The sequence below is a fragment of the Panthera onca genome, chromosome D2, assembly GCF_046562875.1.
Source record: "Panthera onca isolate mPanOnc1 chromosome D2, mPanOnc1 haplotype 2, whole genome shotgun sequence".
Taxonomy (NCBI): Eukaryota; Metazoa; Chordata; class Mammalia; order Carnivora; family Felidae; genus Panthera; species Panthera onca.
Genome location: NC_138349.1, coordinates 82,107,422 through 82,128,621, shown reverse-complemented (window position 1 = coordinate 82,128,621; position 21,200 = coordinate 82,107,422). Strand labels below are relative to the sequence as shown.

The window sequence follows — 21,200 nt, the reverse complement described above, 5'->3', positions numbered from 1 at the left end:
AAAATTGCTAGAACTGATCCATGAATTCAGCAAAGTTGCAGGATATAAAATCAATGTACAGAAATCAGTTGTATTTCTATACATCAATAATGAAGCAGCAGAAAGAGAAATCAAGGAATTGATCTCATTTACAATTACACCAAAAACCATATAATACCTAATAATAAACCTAACCAAAGATGTGAAAAATCTATACACTGAAAACTATAGAAAGCTCATGGATAGGAAGAACAAAAATTGTTAAAATGTCGAAACTACCCAAAGCAATCTGTATATCCAGTGCAATCCCTATCAAAATAACACCAGCATTCTTCACAGAGCTAAAACAAACAATCCTAAAATTTGTACGGAACCAGAAAAGACCCCAAATAGCCAAAACAATCCTGAAAAAGAAAACTAAAGCTGGAGGCATTACAATCCCGGACTTCAAGATGTATTACAAAGCTGCAGTCATCAAGACAATATGGTACTGGCACAAAAACAGACACATAGGTCAGTGGAACAGAATAGAGAACCCAGCAATGGACCCACAAACGTACGGCCAACTCATCTTTGACAAAGCAGGAAAGAATATCCAATGGAATAAAGACCATCTCTTCAGCAAGTGGTGCTGGGAAAACTGGACAGCGACATGCAGAAAAATGAACCCGGACCACTTTCTTACCCCACACACAAAAATAAACTCAAAATGGATGAAAGACCTCAATGTAAGACAGGAAGCCATCAACATCCTCTAGAAGAAAGCAGGCAAAACCTCTTTGACCTTGGCCGCAGCAACTTCTTACTCAACACGTCTCCATAGGCAAGGGAAACAAAAGCAAAAATAAACTATTGGGACCTCATCAAGATAAAAAGCTTCTGCACAGCAAAGGAAACAATCAGCAAAACCAAAGGCAACTGACAGAATGGGAGAAGAGATTTGCAAATGGCAGATCAGATAAAGGGTTATAGTATCCAAAATCTATAAAGAACTTAACCAAACTCAACAGCCAAAAAACAATCCAGTTACAAAGTGGGCAGAAGACATGTATAGAAACTTCCAAAGAAGACATCCAGATGGCCAACCGGCACATAAAAAAATGCTCCACATCACTCATCATCAGGGAAATACAAATCAAAACCACAATGAGATACCGCCTGATACCTATCAGAATGGCTCACATTAACAACTCAGGCAACAATAGATGTTGGCGAGGATGCGGAGAGAGAGGATCTCTTTTGCATTGTTGGTGGGAATGCAAGCTGGTGCAGCCACTCTGGAAAACAGTATGGAGGCTCCTCAAAAAACTAAAAATAGAACTACCCTACGACCCAGCAGTTGCACTACTAGGCATTTATCCAAGGGATACAGGTGTGCTGTTTCGAAGGGACACATGTACCCCCATGTTTATAGCAGCAGTATCCACAATAGCCAAAGTATGGAAAGAGCCCAAATGTCCATCGATGGATGAATGGATACAGAAGATGTGATATATATATACAATGGAGTATTACTCGGCATCAAAAAGAATGAAATCTTGCCATTTGCAACTACGTGGATGGAACTAGAGTGTGTTATGCTAAGCAAAATTAGTCCAAGAAATATCATATGACTTCACTCATATGAGGACTTTAAGATACAAAACAGATGAGCACAAGGAAAGGGAAGCAAAAATAATATAAAAACAGGGAGGGGGACAAAACATAAGAGACTCTTAAATACAGAGAACAAACAGGGTTGCTGAAGGAGTTGTGGGAAGGGGGATGGGCTAAATAGGCCAGAGGCATTAAGGAGGGCACTGGCTGGGATGAACACTGGGTGTTATACGTAAGTGATGAATCACTAAATTCTACTCCTAAAATCATTATTACACTATATGTTAACCCACTTGGATGTAAATTAAAAAAAGAATCTAGGTCTTAGGCCGCCTGGGTGGCTCAGTCAGTTATGCGTCGACTCTTGGTTTCAGCCCAGGTCATGATCTCATGGTTCATGGGATCGAGCCCCATGTCAGGCTCCATGCTGAGAGTACAGAGCCTGCTTGGGATTCTCTCTCTCCCCCTCTCTCTGCCCTGTTTGCACGCTCTCTCTGAATAAATAAATAATCATCAATCCACAGTCTTTTCTTAGCATACTTCTGCTCCGCATGTGAGAGGGCAGGTCTGTTGCTTGCCTTCTCACTTCCTGCTCTCCCTCGTGGCAAGGAGGGAGGGAGACGAGAACAGCCAACACCGCTCAGAGTTTACTAGAACCGAAGCTTGTTACAGACACACTCACCAAAAGCGAAGTTCCTTAAAATGAGGTGCACGTGAGCACAAGCCTTGATCTCTTTGACAAACTCTCCCTTCTGTCCGCGCACCTCAGGAGCACCCTCTTGGGTCCTGTCGCGGGGCCTGTGAACACAGGGCCTGGCCGCCTCCTCCGCTCTGAGCCCCAGTCAGCAGGCCCACCGGGCCCACCCCTGCTCCCCAGCCAGGGGTCAAGGGCAGGTTTCCCCGCAGAGCCTGAGCTCCACACAGGCGGCTCCGGGCCGCCCCCTGCCTCTGACCGCTCCTGAGCACATGTCCCATCTGCAACCGTGGGGTCACATCAGAGGACATGCTGCCCGTGGGGGGCCCATGTGGCTTCGTTTCCCTCCGGCGCTTTGGCAAAGGCAACCAGACATGCCTGCACTTCTTTCCGAGCGCCCCTCTCCCGGCCAAGAGCCCCTGCCCGCGGCCCCCAGCTCCCTAGTCCTGAAGAGCGACTAGAAGAAGCCAAGGTCTGATCCACGCATGTCCGTGTGAGCTCAGTTACCTTATACGACCTCCTCCTGCTTCCTCCAGGAGCAACACGTCCTCCTCGTGGGAGACTCCCACACAGAAGCACGGGCAGGACGGGCCTCCTGGGCCCCAGCCTTCGCACGACCGGGCCAACGCCGTGAGGAGCATCCTTCAGGACTCTAAGAAAATGCAAATCTAACTGTTACGCGACAAAAGCGAGGGGAGAGATTTATCTGTAGCGCATCGCGCGGTCTGTGTAAAAGACGGGAGGAGACGCGGACTTGTGTTCTAAACACACGCATAAAGTCCCGCTCGAAGGCTTCCAAACAGGCAGCGCAGGCCGAGCCCAGGCAGGGGACCGGGGCAGCAAGCGTGGCAGTCACACCGGCTCCTGTGTGTCCTCTCTCACCACGTGAACGCGGAGCCACGTGAATGTACCATCCACTCAAAATGCTGCTTACTGAAGTTAAACATTACAGCACGGAGAATTTACTTAGGACCAGTGCACAGCTGTCCCCGGCACGGAGCAGGCACTCGAGTGACAGAGCCCAGAATGAATGACACAAAGGAGTCTAGGAATTAGCGGGTCATGTGGCACACAGCTGCAGCCAAACCAAGAGAAGCACCGTGTTTCTGGCATGGAAACGGGTCCAGGATCCGTTCTGACGGAGGGGCGGTACCCACGAGGAGGGAAAGAGTTCAGGAAGCATCCGGCAACTGGTGAGGATGTCAGCCAGCATCCTGAACACCTCTCCCAGCACTCCCACGGGCAGGGGGTGAACGCAGCCAGAAAACAGCCGGCCCAGAGCACAGGTGCACAGACAGGCCTGCGGGCCTCCACGGTAAGAGGGGCAATAATCGATGCTTCCAGTTTACCTTAAGCCTACGCGCCAACGTTGTGTTTTGCCCTCTACTGTAGTCATGGCTAAATTCACACAAAAACGATCATCTTTGCCCGTGTCTTCAAGAAGTCACCTGTTTATCACGTTCCTTCACACCTCGTCTCTGGGGAGAATTCAAGCCCCTGAATTTGAAAATCGCATTCTAGTTGAATCTTCAAAGTTTACAAACTGCAGTCGTCCAAGTGCTTTGCCCAAGGTCACGCGGCGAGGACTTGGCAGAGCTGAGACCAGGCCGTGGGCAACTTTGCGGCGGGCGCACCAGACCCGACTGATGGGCTCTCTGTGGTCTCGACCTCCCCGCCCCCACCCACAGCCACACCAGCTCTCCCACACGGAAGCCCCCTGGGGTCTCGGCTAGGTCCAAAGGCCCAGGCCCAAGAGCAGACTGTGCTTTTGTAGTCCCTTCGGCATTCGGGGCAAACTCCGTCTAGCTGTGCCCACAAAACACAAAATCTCTAACAAGCCCTATATCTCATTAGACTTTGTAGGAAGCTTTTTGTTTTGCAAATGAAACTGCTTCTAAGCAGTTTCCTAATTATCTGGCTGTACCATTTGCATATTGGTTAATGCACTAATTATAGGCCCGTGTTTTATTTACGTGTTAAAACCAGAACTTTGGTTTGATAACATTTGGTCCAATAACCAACCATTTTGACTAATTTAGCTCTGCCTAGGGGCGCCTGGGTGGCTCAGCCGGTTAAGCGTTCAACTTTGGCTCAGGTCAGATCTCATGGTTCAAGGGGTCGAGCCCCGCCATGGGCTCTGTGCTGACAGCTCGGAGCCTAGAGCCTGCTTCGGTTTCCGTGTCTCCCTCTCTCTCTGCCCCTGCCCCGCTCACACTCTCAATCTGTTTCTCAAAAATAAATAAACATTAAAAATTTGTGAAATAGTGCAACATATTCCACAACACACGGTCCCCCCTATCTTAGCTGGCTTTCCCTTATTTCAAAGCAACTTCATATTAAAAAATGAGATTAACCTACTTTCTAGAAAGAACTGCTTGAATAATAAACAACTGCTAAAATATCTGCACTGAAATTATGTTCAATTCTTACTCAACTGTCTGGCACTCTAAATAGGTGTAACGCCCCTAAATCAAGTGCACAAACCAGGTTTTACACAATACACCTGCAGCAGGAAAGATGCTTCAGCCAGAGACCAGTTTTAACTGACGAAATAAAAGCAAATATCTCTGTAAGAAGCAACATACACAAATTTTGATATTGTGACTATAAAAATTTCCCGAAGAAAGCATAAACTCTGAAGAATCACTTTACTCCCACAGGGAACGTCAGCCAATAGAATGTTCACGTCTAGACGTTTTAAAAGGAACTGGGAAATCTGATGTTTGCACCAACTCCCTCTGGGTGGGGAGAAATGTCCAGACGACTTCTCTACTGGATGCAAGATCTGTAGTTCTCAGGGAAGATTTCAGACATTTTAGGCTCAAATGAACTCCACCGTCTCCAAAGTAACCTGAGCACGAAGGTACACAGGGCAGAGGTCATCATCAGGGTTTGGTCTGCCAATGGACAGAGGTCATGGGGGACCGGCAAGGTCACAGGAGAGAGACAGTAATGTTGGGAATCAACTCCAGCAAGGGGGGTGCTCGCGGCCCCAGCCCTGTCACGGACCAGAACGTCAAAGGGGGGTGCGGTCCTCCCCAAGCATCTGCAGGATCTCGCTCGGGGTGCTGAGAATGCCCCAAACATGTGACACAGCCATGTTCAAGTGAAGGTAATGCTTTCAGTTCACGGCCGGCTCCAGAGCAACTCAACACCATCTGAAGCAGAAAGTCAACACCATCTGAAGCAGAAAGGCTTCCGAGCTTGGGGACACGAGAACTGAAGTCAAGTCACCGGCCACCTGCACTTCCCTGGGTGGAGTTCAACGCCTGTCCTCGCTCGGGGCTACGGCAGGGCAGGCGTATGACAGACCAAAGGGGAGCTTTCCAAACCCAGGAAGCACAGCACAAAGAGACTGTCAGAGTGCTCACAGCACAGCAGATTAATCTATAAAGGACTAAACTGTAATGTCCAAAGCTTTCTGCCCAGGGAACTCCAGAAATAAGACAAGATCTTGCCACACTCCTTTAGAGAGGCTTATTATTCAAGGCAATCACTGCCGTCTGACACTGATAAATGACACAGATCTTTATGACTTAGATCTGGATCTACTCCTTGTAAACACAACATCAGTGTAGGTCTAGCCTTCCACCTGACCCCACAAGCTAGGGAGGCCACGGTTACACCTCTGGGTTCTCCTAGTAACTGGACCGTGAGCTTCACAGCCGCACGCTGTGCCCCTCAGGGTCCCTGGCCACCTGCCCTTCAAGCGCCGAGCAAAGGACAATGTGTCCACAAGGGCACACTGTTACAATATCACCAGGACAGAGTCCAAGAGTTTTTCCAGTAACAAGAGGAAGAACAGTCAACACACAAAAAGTACATCATTGAATAACAAAGAGAACAAAGTCCTGGAGTGAAATGGTATGATGCCTGAGATGCGCTTTAAAATACCGACCGCCCTCTCTCTCCTCCCCCCCCCTTCCCGCCTCCTCCAACCATCCCCCTTCCTGCCACCGCCCCTCACCACCCGTAGGAAAAGAATCATGAAAAGCTGACAGTTGTTAACCCTGGGTGATAAGGAGACAGAATTCATTTTACCAGTCACTGTATGTTCTCAAGAACTGTTTTTTAAAATTATTATTGTAACAAAATGTTTTTTTAAGTTCTAATTTAGTAGGAACCCAATTTGTTTAAAAAATAATACATGGACAGGGGCGCCTGGGTGGCTCAGTAGGTTAAGCGTCTGACTTCGGCTCAGGTCACGATCTCAAGGTTCGTGGGTTCGAGCCCCGCGTTGGGCTCTGCACGGACAGCTCAGAGCCTGGAGCCCGCTTCAGATTCTGTCCCCCTCTCTCTCTGCCCCTCCCCTGCTCATGTTCCGTCTGTCTGTCTGTCTCTCAAAAATAAACATTAAAAAAATTAAAAAAAATAATATTAGTACATAGACATACACAAAAACATAAATCACCCAGATAAGAAAACTAAACACACCCACAAGTTTATATTGGGTGGCGGGATGGAACCAAAGAACAAGTCAGCGGCTGGCACACAAGCACTAAGCAGAGAGGCACCGCTCAGCACACAGGCCTCTCCAGCAAGCCGCGTGCGCTCGTCAACTTTTACCGGAGCCACCACCCCCTGATGTCACCTGCTCAAGTTACATGGTGAAAGCAGCCCGTCTGTAATAACCCGCCCCTACGGCCCACGTCCCCCGAGTAAGGTGCGACGGGACCCTGAGTGCCCACCCCAGCGTCACCCAGCCGACACTCACTGGCAGGGGGGCCCTCGTCAGAGGGCTCTTTCCTCAGGGAACGAAGACACGTGGCCGGTTTCTCTGCCTCAAGAGACCGGGTCCAGGCAACGATGTTCTCAGGGGAGGGGAGGGGAGGGGAGGGGAGGGCAGGGGAGGGGAGGGGAGGGGAGGGAGGGGAGGGGAGGGAGGGGAAGAGGAGGGAAGGGAAGGGAAGGGCAAAAAGAAGAAGCGCTGACAGGCCAGAGCACCTCCCAGCAGCCCGAGAGAAACCAGAAGCAGCCCAAACCACCACGTGGTGCTTACTGGGCAGACGTGCGGAAGCTTCGCTCGTGTGGCCCAGTCTCCGCTCTCGCTCTGAGCTTCCCTCTGGCACCCCAGGAAGACAAGGAAGTCGGGGTATCTGAGAAACCCCACGGCAGACAGGGAGGCAGGCGAAGCAATGGGACACTGCTCCAGAAACGTCGTTTGATAAGGTGCCGAGTTCTGAGACCGACGACCGGGGATGGAACACGGACTGTGGACCTCTGCGGACAGCCGTCCCTTAGCAAGGAAGAAAACACTCTGTCGGCAGAATGTTTCTGTATGAGTACGGACGCCTGGGACGCAGCCGACGGAGCACTGGCCGAGGAGCAGGGCTTGAGAGGACGGTGCGGGCAAACCCACCCCCCAAACCAAGGGGATTCTTTGCTCTCGCGTGTCCCCAGAACACTGCTCAGTTCATCCTCCCGGAGCAAAGTGCTGATGATCTGAGCATCCGGGATGCAGACCTTTGCCACCTGAGTCACACGTCCTATCTCTATTCAGAAGCTACAAAAGCGGTGGGGGGGTGGGGGGGGTGGGAAGCTGCCGTGAAGGCCACGTCTCAGGCTGGACAGGAAAGTCGCTCACATCCCCATCTCCTTATCTTTCCTGCCTGAACTTTCACAAGAAGTCTTCTTTTCACAACTGGCCAGTCCCCACCTCGTGGATGAGGAGAATCTTGGCGTGTCCCCCTGTTTTGCTCTGGCCACCGGGAATCCCTGAGCCAAATCTACAACTCAGACTGGCTGAACCCAGACACTCAGTGCTGGGACCTAAAGGGTCCGAGTGCCTGTCTTGTGACTCATACAACATGACTACCGTCACTACCCACACAAATTCCTCCTTCAAGAGATGAGGCTCGCGGACGGCAGCACGGGTTGACAGCACAGGGCTGGTTTCCGCCTGGCCCCTCAGATTCGTTCTGCACCATGTTTTTACAACACATGACAGGGCAGAATGTGCCCCGACTCGATCAAGAATCACATCCGCTAGGAACTCCCGCTGTCATTCGGTTACCCATAACCTTCAAATCGTGGGTCTTCTCTGAAGGGTGTGATCTCTGACTGGGTCTGGACAAATTCTGGGGCCCCGCGCTAGGAAACGGACATCAAAGCAAATCGGGGGTCGTGTGAAATAAACACACAACAGCAAAAAACGTCTGTTGTTGTTGTTGTTATTGTTTTTTAATAGCTGCCTATGCATTTTGTTTAAGCTGTGTCTAACTTCTTTCAAGGGCATAAAGCAAATCAAGTTTGACCCCAATGTTCAGGCTGTTAGGGCTGGTTGTTTTCTTCTAGGCTTTTGCTTTTCATTCAACACCAAAGAGTAATGACTGGTATGAATCTTCTCTGCCTAACTAAAGGATAAAAGTAACTTAACGACTGCACCTTAAAGGAAGTCAAGTAATGAGCCAAATGGACACGTCGCTGTATTAACGAGTTACACTTTACGATCTAATTATCAAATGCAGGACCACGCTGTCATCTGCACGGACTCGCGTCAGCTTTTACAAACCAGGGCGAGCTGGGCAGAAGCACATGACTTCTGCGAGGACGGACTGAGGGAGAAATGCTGGTTCCCATCGGACTATGGACTTTCTCGCGCTCATACACACACCTCCAGAGGTATCGGGCCCTGCTCTCTCTGGCCACAGCCACTTTCTTGTGATTACATCCTAAGTAACACCTCCACGAGTAACAGCCACGATCGGTACCCTCAATGTTGGCAATTCAAGATGCGATTCGGGGTAAAAAATCAAGGTAATAAGCAAGTTGCAGGGGTCGTCCCCGGGGTACCTGTCATCGATGGATGGTCTCTTTCACCACTAAGGAGCAGGTATAGCCTGGTACCACGCTCGGGCCCCGATTAATCTCCCCTCCCGGCACAGGAAAGCGCCGCTCCCCGCCTCCAGTTATTACTACTACTGGCCCGATTCCGCCTCCAAACCTGTTCATGCAGGCTATGCCGGTTTCCGTTATTACATAATCTCACTAAGTGTTAAGTAATAAACGAATCTGGGTCTGAAAACAAAGCAAGCTGTTGTTTCTATACAGACGAAATTAAACGCTTTAGAAAGAAGTGACAAACAAAAAAAAACCGCTAAAAGAGACGGCTGGAAAATTAGGTGTTAATATTCTGCGGGAAGAGGGGGGCTTCGCATCCAGCACGTGAAAGACAGGCCAATTCTGAACGCTGGTATCTCGAAGTTTAAGAAAATGTTGACGGTGGGCATATCTTTTTTTTTTTTTTCCTACTATTTCCACTCTTAACTAATGAATCATGCAGCTACAGGTGCTTAGTATGATGCCAAGAAACTACACCAAGGTCTGGACCCTCCCGTTGTATTTTCCTCCTTCCTTGATAAAGAACTTGAACAAAAATCAAAGGCAGACAGTTTGCCCTGATCAAATCTCAGCCCCCTTTCAATGGCCACGTCTCCCGGAGTCACCTCCCTCGGCCCCACAGAGCCAGGGGCCCAGTGTCCCCCGTCTGGTGACCAAGGTTAAACACCGCCCCTTCTCTTTTCTTTGCATTTACAACCCCCATTAGCTCATATAAGTACGCTCGGAGTTGAGCAAAACAAGGCAAAGTTCACATCACACTAGAAAGTGTTTGTTAGTCTTGCCCAGGATGCTGCGTTTCAGAAGATCCATCCACATTCACCTATCTGCACGTAGTAGCAGTTCAAGAGTATACAAAGAGGAAGTAAAAACTTCAGTACTGTGGAAGGGGAGGGATCTCTTGGAACCAGATACTGCAAGGAACAGGTTAGTCTTATGGAAAATGAGTTACAAAGTAGAAAGAACTAGGTTTAAACTCTGTGACTGCAGGAAAGTTAAGAGCCTTTCCAAACCAGTTTCCTTGTACATAAAACGTCAGCATAATACCACCTACTTCACGGGATTAAATGAGACAAAGAGCTGGAAAGCACCTGGTACAGTCCAGGCGCATAGTAGGTGCTCAATAAATCATGGCTGCCTTTAGTAGTCTACCTTTTTGTACTCAAGCCGTACCCAAAATGGCATTATTTCTTTTTTTTTTTTTTTTGGATCTTCCTTCCCTCGATTTAAGAACTCAAGGATTCTCTTGAAAATCACTGGGTCCCCACAGCTCAGTGACTCCGCAAAAGCCACAGCTCAGAGACTCCACTGTGAAGAGAGCTCTAAAGAGCGAGGTAACATCACTTGTGAGAAACGTCTCCACGCTCTTGGGAGCTCAGAAATTGTGGGGCTCCCAAAATGTGAACGTCAGTTGCCTGATTTATGTTATTAAATTTACTCGAATGAAAGTGCAGGCTCAGGCAGGACACCGGCCGGTGTCTGTTTATACGGTCACTCCCCAGCAGGAGAGAAGGATCTCGAATCTTGAATCACACACCCACAGTAAAGACGAAGATGTTGAAGGGTGCAGGAAGATAAGCGGGGCCAGCCCGGTCTAGTTCTGACACGAACGTAGACAGCAGAAAGGGGAGGAGGGAGGACACGGCCCGGTGATTTTTACCAACAGACCAGCCGCACACACACCTCTGATCCTGGCTCCGTCCCCTTCCATGGGAGAGGAAAATGTTTCAGTGGTCGCAAGAACACAGGGTCTGAGTTTACTTAGAAGTGTGCGTCTCCCCCTCTTTTCTGGATGAGCATCAGCTCCAACCTGCTGCCTTGAAGGCGGCACATGCCAAGGAAGCCGCCTTTCCCGTTTGCCCAAGACGATAAAATGCCAACAGCCCAGCCGTTAGTGAAACGACCCCTCGGGTTCCAGGGGTATTCAAGATAAAGCTGTTTTTTTCCTTCAAAGAAAAGCTTTTTCTCCTCCTCGGGTCTAATTACTGATTCACAAAGAAGCCACTAAAAGCAAAGGAGGTGCAGGTCGGGAAGGGGGTGACGGGGCCCGCCTCAAGGGGTGCAGAGGCATCTGAGGACTGTGACCCAAACTCCTCTCGCCCCCTTCAGCCCTGACTTGGGAATGCCTTGTGCTGAGGAGACGCGTCTCCAAAGGCCACACACAGGAGTCACTCCGCCCCAGACGTCGTGCCCTCAGACGCTGGCAGGTATTTCGCAGTGCAGTCAGTCGCACGCTGCGTGAGATTTTCTTCTCTATAAAAGTAGCAGTCTTGTAATTTTCCTGCTCTCCCTGAGCTTCTTAAAAAACAAAAAAACAGGTCGTTGGAAAATAGTACTTATTCACTTAAAATGACAGTTAAAAATAAGCATGTGCGCAGTTCAAACAGAAATCCCGATGCAGATCCGACGAAGACAAGCAGATTCGTCACAGCTCTCCGCACAAACTGAGGAGGACGTGTCTAAAATACGCAAAGGAGGGGCGCCTGGGTGGCTCAGTCGGTTGAGCGTCCGACTTCAGCTCAGGTCATAATCTCACACTCTGTGAGTTCGAGCCCCGCGTCGGGCTCTGTGCTGACAGCTCAGAGCCTGGAGCCTGTTTCAGATTCTGTGTCTTCCCCTCTCTCTTCCCCTCCCCCCGCTCATGCTCTGTCTCTCTTCATCTCAAAAATAAATACAAACGTTAAAAAAAATAATAATAATAATTAAAAAAAAAAAACATAAAATAAAATAAAATAAAATAAAATAAAATAAAATAAAATAAAATAAAATAAAATAAAATACACGAAGGAGTGGCCAAACACCGAAATACCAGATACTGAAAAGGAATCATCCTAAAGGATCTTAATGATCAGCTTTGAGGTCCAATGGTTTCCCAAAAGCGATCAAATCGTTAACGTTAACGTCCGAGTGTTTAATTATGCCGACATCACAGAGCTGTGCCCTTCAGTTCAGCCACGCGCCTCCTCTCCGTGACAGGCAGCTGCCCCCTCGGTGCTCACAACAGGACACGCAGCGCTGGCCCGCACCGCTTCTCGAAGCGGAGGTTCCAGTAGGTTCCGGCTACATTTTCGCAGCGCGTCTCCTGTGAAGCCAGCACGCCATCAGCTCTCAGGCGAACCTCGCCGAGAAGCTCAAGTGCTATCGAGGCACCGTCTGAAGAAACTGACCAAACAAGCTTCGGACCATCAGGCAGTTCTCTCTTCATACGGCGAGGGTTACCCAGCGGACGTCATGACCACACACACACACACACACACACACACACACACACACACACACTCCTTCTGCTCCCCTTCCAATCCACAGAGACAAGCCACCTTTACGGTGATACACGCTATTATTATTCAAGACCGTACTCAGCCTTCGCGTAATGAATACTTCTAGCCAGGAATTTTATGTGAGCCAAATTATTCAAAAGAATGAGCAGAGAAATTCACTCGTGGATATCAAGTTCTCAAATGCAATGGGCCACATGAAATGTAGAGACAGTCAGTGGATGGGCGGTGGCCCAGGGTGGCCCAGGGTGGCCCAGGGCTGCAGAAGGAGCGGGGAGAAGCCGGAAAGGCAGGGGGCGCTCTCCAACCCAGAGACGGTGACTGGGCAGGACTGGGCAAATTTACTAAAAATCTCTGAACGGTACACTAAAAAGAGGTGAAATCTGTGGTATGTAGAGCATGTCTCAGGAAAGTGTTTAAGTGACAGGGTAATCATTTGGACTTGGTATTTTTTTTAATGCTTATTTATTTTGAGGGCTAGAGAGAGCACAAATTGGGTGAGGGCAGGGGAGCGGGGAAGGAGCAGAGAGAAAGGGAGAGAGAGGATCCCAGGCAGGCTCCGTGCGGTCGGCAAAGAGCCCAGTGTGGGGCTCGAACCCACGAACCGTGAGATCAGGACCTGAGCCAAAACCAAGAGTCAGATGCTTAACTGACTGAGCCCCCCCCAGTGCCCCTGGACTTAGCACTTTGATCGGGACTGGAAAGCAAGTAAGGACGGATGAAAATCCTCACTTTTGAGAATGTTCATCCCAGTACTTTCCACTAGCCCAAAGTTCAAAGGTGAAGATGAGCTACATTACGGTCCCTTCACATGGTGGAGCACGTGAGGCTATCGTAAGTGATGCAGGGAAAACGCGACAACTGAAATGTCCGTCACCGGAAGAAATCATGGCGCAGTCACCCTCGGGCTGTACTGCGCTCCGTGCCAAACGGGCCATTTAAAAATATGTTAGATCACGTGCACCACACGCAGGAACGCGTGCAGGACAGGGCACCGGGCAGGACACGTCAGGAACGTGGGGGGGTACCTAGGTATACACGCGTGCTTGCGCGTGTGCTGGGAAAGATAAATACCAAATTGGTCACGATGCTCATGCTTTGGAAGGGGGCATGGCGGGGCGGGGAGGATTTTCCCCCAAAGTTCAATGAGGGGTCCGGAAGGATGGGCACCAAAGCTCCAGAACGCTGGTCCTGGGCCAGGTGCAATTTGTATGGTTTTTTTATGATCCTTTTCACCGTTCCTTTTTATCGGAGAGGGAGGTTAGTACAGGGGTCAAGAGACGGCCTAGTTTTAGGGGTGCTTGGGTGGCTCACTCAGTTAAGCGTCTGACTTCGGCTCAGGTCATGATCTCACAGTTCGTGGGATCGAGCCCCACATCAGGCTCTGTGCTGACAGTTAAGGGCCTGGAGCCTGCTTCCGATTCTGTGTCTCCCTCTCTCTCTGCCCCTCCCCGGCTCACACTCTGTCTCTGTCTTTCTCTCAAAAATAAATAACCATTAAAAAAAAAAAAAAATTAAGAAAAAAAAAAAAGAGAGAGAGACGGCCTGGTTTTAAATCCCGGCTCTTCTGGCGACTTGCTGTGAGGTCTTGAGCAAATTACTCAGCCGCTCCGCGTGGCAGCTTCCTGCCTCGCTGAACGTCACAGCACGTCCACCACAGCTTGTGAGAACTAAGTACGTCGTGTCCGGGAGGCACGCGGAACACGGTCCAGCACAGAGCGTTCCCCGTTAGCACTCATCGGTACACAGGAACTTGACTTCTGTGCGGAAAACAGAAAGGGGTATGAAACCCCTGACACGGACTCCCTTGTTCCATCACGTCAAGTTCGTTCGGTAGGAACACAAGCAAGAGGCGACGGGCACGGGCCGGAGTCTGGAGAGCCGGCAGAGTGTGCCCGCTGACCAACACTGACGTAACCGCCCTCCCCGTGGGCCACAGCCAGACCAGGGGGTATCCGGCCGGGAGGCTCCCAGGTGCCGTGGCTCAAGACGTGACCGATTCCTCCTGCGGCCGTCACCACGGCGACCACGCTGCCTCACGACGGCAACAATTAGCGTGTGCGACCAGGCCGATGGCAGAGACTCCTGAAACACAACCGCTCTGTACCGACACTTACGCCTAGTAATTGACCTCCGTGGGACTTCCGGCCTCACCTTGAGACCTACGATACAAAACAGGGTCATTACCTGACTCTTGAGCCAGCAGAGGTAAAAAAAAAAATCATCAACAGTCATGTGCTAAAAACACAGAGCGAACCTCTGCCTTCCTGAAAATCACCGGGTTCCGATCTAGCCCCGTGTCCCCTCCCTCCTGGGAAGCCCGGGAGGGGCAGCACTGAGGATCAAACGCAGAAACTCCGCCTGCAACGCCTCTGCTTCTCCACCTGCTCTCGTCCTGCCAGCCTCCTTCCCATGTGCTTCTTGCCTTTCACTCCAGCTGCGAGGCATTCCTCCAAAAAACCTCTACGCCCCCCAGAATCGTATGCCACCTAACCAAAAATACACACCAGGAGCTCCTGGTGTCCTGAAGTATGTATTTTTCATGGCGGTCACGGTCGATAGTAGCATTTTACTCTTCATTCGCTTTGTTTCTCCAAGGCTGACCGGTTTGCAACAGGGCCCCAGGGTCTCACCTCCAGAGCCGTCCTCACCGTCACCGAACAAACTGCAGACGCTCCTGCTTTCAGAAACGGATTTTTCGAGGTGGATTCCGTTTGCCTTAGGCACCTGTCCTCCGGTATAAAATGTTAAAGACAAACGCATACGTGAACTTCTGTCAGTGGTATTTAGTCCACTTAGCTTATAGACCTATAAGCTGCAGCTGAGGACGCCAGGTGGACCACAGCTGAACTAAACCGCCGTGCCCGAGAAATCATCTGTGAGCTTCTTCTGACGGGGCTACACAGACGTTTTTAAACATCCCCGTTTATCGTTTACGGCTTCGAAAAGAAAACTGACGTTACCAAACCACAAGACGTACCTCTGATCAAAGCTAATTAATGACATCATTCACAATTATTCCATCAGTCTGTACTGAAATGGATGCCTAATAAACACTGGGACCATCCAGGACGACAACAGCTGCCTTCTCTCGTGTGCTGATGTCCAATTATTTTTGTGTGGAATGCCGCGGAAGAGGGACAGAAGTCAAAGCTGAGCATCAGCTCTCCCAAAAAGAAACCTGTTTTCACCAATGCAGGCTTTCATTTCAGCAAATTCGAATTAGCAGAGGCACCTGCCTTCATAAAGCTATCAAGAGGCAACCCAGCCAACGGGCACCTCGTCTCAAGTCAAAGGGCATGAAAAAGCGGCCACGATCCCACCAGAAACGAGGACTTATGGTATTTTGTGTGTCACCCAAGACAATACTGAGCCGTCGTGTTATCCCTTATAGGATACCATTAAAAAACTTCTCACGTATATGAATAAGGTAAGTATATAAATACAGATTCCTCAAGTTGTCAGGATACCCTCCAACTCTTCTCTGGTGAGACATCTTATTAAATAAAGAACTAGCAAAGTATTTCCCCTGGAGTTAGGCTGAGTTATGGTTTACAGAGAACGTAACAAGCTCTCACACGCTCCAGTTTTGTTAGCCTAAATCTTACATTTTAAATGTTCAAAGGAAAAGACTGCTCCTTGGAAAGAGCCATCCTTTGTGTGTTCATTACTTTGAATTTAGATGTTTAGAGTACAGTCTTAACGACACTGTAACCACAGGGAACAGATCACCTCTTCCTGGGCAGCCTAGGCAGGCAACGGTGCGAACGCAAAGGAAGGAGAGACTCGAACAGACGACATTCGGCACCAGCGCCCCGTTTCCACACTCGATACTCTACACAACGAACCACGACGTGAACGACAGATACCGTCTCAGGACTCAGCCCAGCTACCTGGAAGCTGCGTGAAGGGTTATGAAGAGAAGGCATGGAGGTGGCCCGGACTCCGGGGGCCTATCCGTCAGGCACGCGCACGTCTAGCTGACGCCCACGTCCCAGCGGAACCGTGACACGAGCTCTCTATTCCTGCCCATTCTCCTTGCTCTTCCTCGCCTGCATCCGTTTGTTCTACGCATCACACCGGTGGGGGAGGGGGGGACGTCCCCAGGTGGCTACATTCTGCTCATAAGCTCGCCTGCTCTTCAGAGGGCTGTAAACTGCTGACGGCCAAGGCAAGTGCAGAGGGCAAGGTCACCAACACCCATCACTCCTTCTGGCAGTCCTGGTGCAAGTAACATGCTGTGCGTGGGGCCTCCAGGGCAACAAGTCACACGAAGACCACGGGAATAACCTTTTGTTCCAACCTACAACTTCTCAGCCTTAAAAACAGCTGAAAGGATGGCCAAGTTTTCTCAATACACATGCTTTTCCCATTTCTTTTAAAAAAGAACATGCTTAGGGGCACCTGGGTGACTCAGTCGGCTAAGCGTCCGACTTTGGCTCAGGTCACGATCTCACGATTCATGAGTTTGAGCCCCCCATCAGGCTCTGTGCTGACAGCTCGGAGCCTGGAGCCCGTTTAGGTTCTGTGTCTCCCTCTCTCTCTGCCCCTCCCCTGCTCGCACTCTGTCTCTGTCTCTCTTTCAGAAATGAATAAACATTGAAAAAATAAAATAAAATAAAAAAGGACATGTTTAAAAAATCTTTACACCAAAATAAAAACAATGTTTTTAATGAACTTTTTCAAGAGACAGGGTATATATATCATGGGAAAAAAATTTTCAACACACATGAAATAAGGCTAACTTCTCTCATTTAAAATGAGCTGATATGAGTCAATATGCTATAGACAAGATCCCTAAACAGGGAAGAAAGGAGGAAAAAGAAGTGGATGGAGAAGGAAGAAAGCACAAAGCCACTCACAGGAACAGGCAACTCCCCAGATGGGCAGAAATGCTAAAGCCTGGTCCCGACCGCGCCACTGGGGCCACGGAAAGCCTCGGCCAAGGGAAATGAAGGTGCGTAACCTCTCCGGAGAGCCATCTGGTAATGTCTGTCAAAGTGTATAATGCGTTTATCATCTGCCCTAGCAATTTATTAAGGATTTAACCTACAGATACCTCCGCAAGATGTTTATTTACAAAAAGGCAGACCGTGAAAACCCCGATAGCTAACCGCAACACCTCCTCGCAAATACCTGGCAGTTACTAAAGGCAGCCAGAGATAAGGCACTGGTGACATCAATTAATACACAGCTGTGCCATGAAATTATGTACAAATCACGCCAAAGTGAAGAAGCGAGATTTGTGTGTCGACAGAAAAGATCTCTAAAAATGTAATGGGAGGGGCACCTGGGTGGCTCCGTGGGTTGGGGTCTGACTCTTGATTTCAGCTCAGGTCATCACACTGGGGTCGTGACGTTGAGCCCCGAATCTGGCTCCGCACTGAGCGTGGAGTCTGCTTAAGGTTCTCTCTCTCCCTCCCCTACTCACGCACACAACGCTCTCTCAAAATAAATAAAAAGGGAAAGAGAAGAAAGATGTAACAGGAAAAGTATACCGAAAAAGGCTGCAGAAAAATATATTTAAGCATATATATTTAATACCTTTGTTAAACAACGTAAAAGGCAGAGCGCCAGATAGATGCCGACATGGGCCAAAAACATTTTTTTTTCCTGGAGGAAATCACGAGAAATGTAGTAACAGTTATATTTGAAGTGAGGCTTTTACCTCTTTTTCTGTGCCTTTTGATACCATTTATACGTTAACTGCATATATGCTCTCTTTTTCTTTATCTTCAACATCAGATGTTACCTAAATGTAAGATCACAGGCAATTAATTATCTTCTCTCTCAGCATTCTGTGTTTTAACAAAACCTACCTTTAAAAAGCCCAGAAAATGGAGAGTGTCTATAGGCCTTAACATCTGAACCTCCCAAAATATACTTAATGAGTTAAAGGCTTTTTCGGAGAGTTCTGAGGGAGAAAAACAGAACAAAATACGAAGTGAAACAGACAAAGAAGGCAGGGCCGATGGCTCCATATCAACTGGGTCCGAGGTCAAGGCTGAGAATTTCTCCCTCTCTCACCTTTTAAACAAATGATAAATTACACACTGCATGGAGCCAGGGGGCACCAAGTCACAAACGAATCCCGCAGCGCAAACCTGTGTTATGCAGCAAACCATCTTGAGGGAAAGTCTTTGACGAGCTCTTCTGGAAGAACCATTCTTCCATATTCACAGGGAGGCGGTACAGAAATGCAGTGGTAACTAACTAAAAAGCCCACCACGCACAGAGAAAACACCAGCCCTACAAGGCATCAGGGAAGTCTCTGACAAATGGTTATAAAGCCCAAGAGATGAAATCCCAAACTGAATTACACGCAATTACAATTCTAGGTGGTACCAAACAATAAAGCCTGGGGTGCCGTCTGGCTGGATGGCACTTCATAAATGGGGCGCTAGTTCCTTATCAGCTGTGTTATTTATCCGAGGGGCAAACAACAAAAAAGAAAGTTTAAAAAGCTTAATCCTCAACAGTCCCCTAGTGGTAAGTCAGAGACACAACACAGGTAAGCAAACCACTCAGTGTTAGAAGTCTGAGGAATATGGTGAAGTACCATGGCGGGGGGTGGGGGCGGGATATGAAACCACCCAAACGTGTATGTATCACGAGCAACTGTCTGGTTGAATAAAAGAAACATACACGTTCTGAGAAAAAGGGTGTGCTCTTTCCTCTCTGTGCCAGTTTATCAATTTAGTGCCTCTTGGCTACAAATTCACCCTTGATTGCCTGATCTGCAAAAATGCATCTGGGTCCCTTAAACATGGGTTTCACTTGCCGGCTGGTTTTGTCAGCATAAGGAAGTTTCTGGAAAGACACCGCGGTACAGAAGGCCGGCTCCTGGCTCCGGGGCGGCAGCTGCCTGTGACAGTGTCACAGCGAGGCGTCTGCAGTTAGACACCCGGCCCGCAGCGACTCTACACCAGACCGCGCACCCCAGCTACGTCCCCTCCAACGTCTAGGTCCCCATGTGCACCAGCTCTCACTGGGCTGTAAGGTGCAGCCTCTTCCTTGCCCCCCAGGACCCATTATTTCTATGTCCTACACAGGTCTGCTTACTTTTTTATTAGCTAATCCATCACGGCTCCAACCCCTCGTCGTAGCTGATAATTCTGTTGTTGTTTTTTTGTTATAATGTGCATGTATATGTGTTTATATCATTGGCCTGCTTCTCCATTTGGTGGTTGTTCTGAAGTTTTCTTTTCTTTTCTTTTTAACATTTCAGTTTAGTGGCTGATGGCAAATATTATGGCTAACCTCCCACAGTTCTTATTGTGACAACAGTTTTCATTTTTCCCCGTGTTTTCTTTTTTCAATTTTATTTTACTTTTTCACTGCAGTACCATTAGCCCAGTGTGGCACCCGTTCCGGGGGTACCACCCAGGGACTCACCGATTCTCCACGTTACTCTGTGCTCACCGGTCAGTGCCCTTCATCCCCATCACTGTTCCACCCATTGTATCTACTATCCTTAACAACACTTGACCCAGTGCCTGCTCTAACTCCATCCCGTTCAAGTGGCTGCCTGGCTTCTACTCCGAGAAGAGGCGGCCCGACACACGCCCTTCGCCCGCCAGCATTTCTGCCGTAGGTCCCCTGGCAAACTTTCCAAGTGAAAGAAAGAGCAAGAATCTGCATTTCTCCAGGTCTGCGCCCAGCTGCACGGCCACACATCGGCGCAGCTCTCTGATCCCCAGGGTGCTCACCTCTCACAGCTACGGGCAATGACGGGCCACAGTGTCGAGTCCTGAGGACTCAGTGAAGCCAGCACAGGCACGGCATGAACCTGGCAGCCGGCACACTTTATCGGACTTAACACGCCATGGCTTCCCCCACCTGGCGCCCTGACGCATAGGGAGCCGGGGCCCGGACCTGCTGACTCCTCTGTGCTCCAGGGATCAAGAAAGATTAGATATTCAGAAAACAAACAAAGCGGGGGAAAAAAATAAAGATAGAAACAAAACTTCGTGTACGTTTCCCTTACTTTTCACAATAAGCTACTTTCACAATAAAATTCTAAGTAACAGTCACAGCCAAAGGGCAGAAAGTAAGAAGTGCCATGATTTTGCAAGTGTATTAAAACGGTTCTGGTACGAAATTCCCATCTGCATTCCAGTCTCCTGGAGTGACCCCTGAGCGACAGAGCGTGGCAGGCCCGCCCGGGACCTCACGGGGGCCGGTGAGCCGGGCCTGGGATGACGCCTGTGGCCTCCCCCTTGCCCCTTCCCCAGCAAGTCCTCCCTACCCTGAGGCCCTGGGCAGAGGTGCGTGAAGATGGGGTTCATTCCACTGAAATGGACCCCCAGCACAGGGGACCCCTAGCGAGCCCCTCTGGAGCAAAGACCAGGTCATCCTCTTCTTCGCTGTGTGGCCACTTCATGGAAGTGACTGAGAACAGCCGTGCCAGCCTCAGAAGCACAGAGAAGGCCTGACCACAGTGATCACCTCTCAGTAAATGTAAACCATCCCACGACACAACACAGAGAACAAAACGCACAGGTTTATTTATTTATTTTTAATGTTTTTATTTATTTTTGAGACAGAGACAGAGCATGAGCAGGGGAGGGGCAGAGAGAGAGGGAGACACAGAATCTGAAGCAGGCTCCAGGCTCTGAGCTGTCAGCACAGAGCCCGACACGGGGCTCGAACTCACAGACTGTGAGATCGTGACCTGAGCTGAAGTCGGACGCTAAACCGACTGAGCCACCCAGGCGCCCCTAAAACGCACAGGTTTAAATTAGAGATCTCTGCAAAGATTTCATGCGGTGAAAAGCAGCTGAAGGCCTTAAATTATGCCTGCTCAACATTTGCTCATT

General features: G+C 49.3%; 1 protein-coding gene across 5 annotated transcripts in view; it reads right to left on the bottom strand.

The window, feature by feature from the left end:
• SGMS1 (sphingomyelin synthase 1) overlaps positions 1 to 21,200 on the bottom strand; it is a 283,588-nt gene that overhangs the window by 62,365 nt on the left and 200,023 nt on the right. The window contains exon 1 of one of the 5 annotated variants that reach the window (XM_060643010.3): positions 7,269 to 7,526. The exons of the other annotated variants lie outside the window; for them this stretch is intronic. The gene's annotated coding sequence lies outside the window, so the exon portion shown is untranslated. Of the gene's footprint in view, positions 1 to 7,268; positions 7,527 to 21,200 lie in introns of those variants that run through there. 5 annotated transcript variants of the gene reach the window in all.